Source organism: Etheostoma cragini, chromosome 23 (genome assembly GCF_013103735.1).
Source record: "Etheostoma cragini isolate CJK2018 chromosome 23, CSU_Ecrag_1.0, whole genome shotgun sequence".
Lineage (NCBI taxonomy): Eukaryota > Metazoa > Chordata > Actinopteri > Perciformes > Percidae > Etheostoma > Etheostoma cragini.
The window spans coordinates 16,392,126-16,397,112 of NC_048429.1; positions in this window are offsets into that span (position 1 = coordinate 16,392,126).

Genomic DNA, 4,987 nt, shown 5'->3' on the forward strand with positions numbered 1-4,987 from the left:
ATAACATGTTGTCAAAATAGATGATGATGCACAATCAGAATGTTCTTGGAACAAAAGAAATAGCCGGGCAGGCCTCAGCATCAGGCTTAACTAAGTGACGTGTTGTGTCTCTCTGTCTGTCTGTGGTATACACAGACAATAGAGCCAAATGGATGAGAGAATGGAAGGTGTATGTGTATGAAAACATAGGGAAAGCAAAAGGGAAAGTAAAAGGTTTTGGTCTGTATGTCTGTCTGTCCCTCTCCCTCTCAGTTCAATTTATTTCAATTTGCTTTATTGGGCAGTTTACAGAATATGCATACATATAGTACATATCACATATTATAAATACACACATTAGGTGTCACATAGATTGGTACACTTTATGCACTGATAGTTATGCAACATACTATATTACAAAACTTTAACACAATATAATACTTAAAAGTGTTCCACAATATACTTACTGTACAATCCTAAACCGCTGTCTAATGTTGGGATATTCTAGTTGTGGGTCCCTCAGGTTGTGGCAGGCAGATCCATATTGAGGTGCCAGTGGAGCTGCTGTCCCTTCTGCTCGGAGAACTACCAGCTTCTCTTCTGGTGTTAACATTGGGAAATTTTGCTGTTTTTGGCTATTTTTCCAAAGTGTAAATCACTTAGAGAAGAGAACTTTTTCACAGTGAAGAAGGAAGTGTATCAGTTTTTAGCTCTCCTGTTGAGCAGCCATGTCTGTCTGAGTCTTCATGTCTCTATGGCCAGTTGGTGGTCACTGAGCCTATCTCTCTCTCTCTTTCTCTCTCTCTCTGACCTCTCTGACTGAGTCTTCATGTCTCTATGGCCAATTGGTGGTCACTGAGCCTGTTTCTCTCTGACCTCTCTGTCTTAGTCTTCATCTCTCTAGGCCCTAGGGACAGTTGGTGGTCACTAAGGCTGTCTCTCTCTCTGATCGGTCTGTCTGAGTCTGACTGATGGGAGCCTGGCTAGTTAGCTTCACCATCAGCTGACTGAGGGGAGCCTGATTAGTTAGCTTCATCATCGGTCTGTCTGAGGGGGGCTTGGTTAGTTAGCTTCACCATAAACTGACTGAGGGGGGTCTGGTTAGTTTGCTTCACCATCAGCCAACGGACTGGGGCTAAAAAACCAGCCGATAACAGACTTTCTTCCAAATAGGCCCATCATCCGGCCATCCACCCCTAGCTGTGCACAACAGACACTAGCCAGGATGTACTGATACCATGTCACAATACTGTAGCCAATCAATGTATTCACAGCAAGTAAAACCTCAAAACCAATGATGATAATGGGATTGTATTTATAAATGAAGCCTTGCCCTTCAAATAAAAAAAAAACAAATTTACCATGCCATTACATCTGCACTAAAACAAAATATGTCACTGGATACAGAAACCCCAAAATACTCAAACTTGTAATTATAGAACAGTAGAGAGTATTAGTGATAACTCTTTCAGAGAAAAAGTAGGCTACTTGCTGTACCTGGGAGTACTGGGGGGGGAGATAAACAGAAATTGATTGACATAGCGCATGCATTAGGTCATCAATATCATCATCTTTGTTCATTTACACACAAAAATGGTCCATAGCACAACACAACACATAGCAAACAACAGACAAATACAAGATAAAACACATACAATAAGAAACAGTCAGAGTTCCACAATACACAGAGTGTTCCCATATTAGCATATAGTTTAACACGCCAATTGTTCCATAATCTCGAAGTGAACCTAACCACACTCATTGCACTGTTCACTATTGCAGTTATGCGGTTGAAAGACTCAGTTAGTCTACACATAGATCTGTACATGAGATTCCTGAGTACAGCAGGACAGGTTGATACATCAACAGTTACAAACATACCTTTTACTGCTCAGTCATGGGCTTTTAAGCAGAAGCCTCATGCCATCATTGTATGCCACATTGACTTTCTGCATACTGCTTTTATTTTTGCACATCCAAATGTGGGCACTATACTATATTGGGAAAAACTTTAAAAAGCGTGGTCTTCACAGAAAATAAACACATACTAAATTTGCGATTCAGCATATTAGTTTGTGCATACATCATACAGTACTGTCTGTGAATGTCCCCAGGTCATCAGATATATAGTGCCCTAAGTACTTGACCTCATCATCTTCGTACATCAGGTGGTTGATAATTGTGTTCCCAACCATACAGCCTGTTCCACATTTGTTGAGCAGCTTTGATAGATCATCCATCCAATAGATTATGGTTTTGTTGTTTATGGAGCAGCAGCTAAATCAACATTGGAAAGGACTAAAAGATTGCAGTATGGAGCATTGCGTGTATGCATTGGAGCAATTAAGTCAACCCCCATTCACGCAATATCCTACTCAAAGACACCACTGGAGTTAAGAAGAGAGAAACTGTGAATAACAACCCTATAAAGGAGACAATACAGGAGTGTTGGGAGTGTTCCAAGTTTCAGGGACTTGGGTATGGCTGGACAAGGGAAAAGAGAGTGAGGGAATATGAAATGGAATTCTTAGCTTTCACCACTGCCACCCCAGTTAGCAACATTCCACCATGGCTTTTTTTCAGAGGCAAAGGCAGATGTTAGTATCCTGGTAAAGAAAAGAGAATGGAGAATGGCGGAAGTGGACTTAAGGCAAGCATTTACCTGAGAAACAGTTACTATTACTATGTCAAAATGTACACAAATGGATCAAAGAACAAACAGTTGTGTAAACAGCAAAAACAATGACAGCCATCATTGCATTCCAGTGGTTTAACAGGTCAGACCTGATAGGGTGGTACCATGCACACAGTCTTTAGCATAGAGTCAATGACATATGTCTGTTAACTTTACACCAGGGGGATAAGATGTTCTGTTCTGTTGGGTGCCAGCACGTAAGGGGTTGAAAGGGAACAAGCGTGAAAACTAGTGAAAGAGGCATTACTAAAGGGGAAAAAACAGTTCTTGTTTCTTCTTGGAAAAGAAGAGGAAAAAGCTGTGGTTAAGAAGAAAGGAAAGGAAGACAAGAAAGAAAGTGAATATTATAAAATACAAGAGTCTGTCAGTACAAAGAATGATAGGGAAAGGACCACGTGGTAGGAAATGATAATGACAAGAATCACACAGGACTGGATGGAACCTTGTTTTTAATGGGGAAAATGTAAAATTGAAATTATGACAACTGTGGGGTTAAAAAAAATGCTGAACATTTCATATACTGCACATGGCGCGAGGTGGAAAGACAGCTGTGACGTTGTGAACTACAGCACTTTATGAAATTCTCCATGCACTTTGTGAAAGACTATGCAAACTTTATGAAATACTCTATGCACTTTGTGAAAGACTCTATGCACTTTATGAAATACTATGCATTTTTTGAAAGACTCTGTACTCTTTCAACTTTAGCGCTGGTTTGCTCATTATTTAAGCTTGTTATTTTATAAATTTTTGCATAGTTTTTTTCTCTTTTTTTCTGGTATATGCATGAGCCTCAGTTTGGTTTGAAATGTGCTGGGGACAGTTTGTTTTGAAAGAAGCTGTCCTGTAGCTTACTAAGGTAAATGAATAAAAATGTGGTTTAAAGTACCTAAACATTTATCAATGATCACCAAATTGCTCTCGCATATTCCTCCTCATAACCACTGAAAACTGTCAAAAATTAGAACCCAAAATTACTCTTACTGTGGACGTTATCTGACAGTAAGCGTTTCTGCTTTTAACCCTCATGTTGTCCTCTGGTCAAATTGATCCGTTTTCCTATATCAGTGTTCTTTTTAAACTATCCAATTTTAATTACCCAAAATCTCTACCTCTACTTTCATACATTTTGGGGCGTCTTATTCAATTTTATAGCATTTGAAAAAGATTTAAAGTGGTTTCAAAATAGTATTGAGTAAAAGTTGACATATTCCAGTCTGTGATATCCGTCAACATATATTCCTTTAATTTTAGTCTAAGTAATTCTTAATTTCTGCTTTTCTAACTCAAACACAATTTCCTAAAAATGAGGTTCATTGACCATATATTCCAAAAATAACTGTAAAACTAAAGTTAATGTTACGTAGCCTAGTGTTGTTAAACGTCAAAAAAGGCGACCAAAGGGACAAAACCGCAAGAAAAAAGGAAAGGTTAAAAAATATTGATTAAAAGGCGTCAAAAGTGTTACTTTTCAATTTTGACGGGAACAGCCCAAGGGTTATGTGTTTTAATGCTTGTACAGAATCACCAGGAAAAGACTCTGCCGTGAATTGTAGAAATGACATGATGGAACGCACTCCTTACAGTAGGCGGCGGTATGCACCTAAAAGTTGTTTGCAATCTGCCAATACTCAAGAAGAAGAAGACGACGACGACGACGACGACGACTAGTTCGTTAGCTGTCAATGGTGTTGACAGGTCTCTTGCAATTTCCAGTCAATTGTTAAAGGTGGCTGGAACATCTGCCTGTGGTTAGATCCTATCAGTCCAGTTCAGCATGTCTGCCAGGAACCCAGGAATGAAGCTCGGTAAGAGACGTTGACAATCATTCCGTGACGTTAACGTTACCCTAACATACCGTACACATGTGGACATCTTACGTTACCTTTCGCTTTTCATTTGACCAGCATTATGTAACGTTTATGTCATTCATTCCTAAAACAAAACATCTCCTTGGCATGTTTCATAGAGGTTTTCTTTCAAAACAACATGCAGGAAAGGGACGTTAAGCTAGCGCTATAGCTCGTGACACTTTAATAAGTAACGTAATGGTAGAGGTTACTGACCCGCGGAACATGCTGGAACACACAAACACGGTGGCAAATACAATAACATGGTATAACAGTGGCAAATACAATAACATGGTATAACAACTGTTACATGTTATGGGATAGGGCTCTACTGTACTAGTTACATTTCCCCTTATCCATTGCCTGATACACACACACACACACACACCCCAAGGCACATTTATAAACTTCAGGCCACTTAGGGTACGGAGAAAGCTCAGTGCAGACCCTCCTCAGGACCATA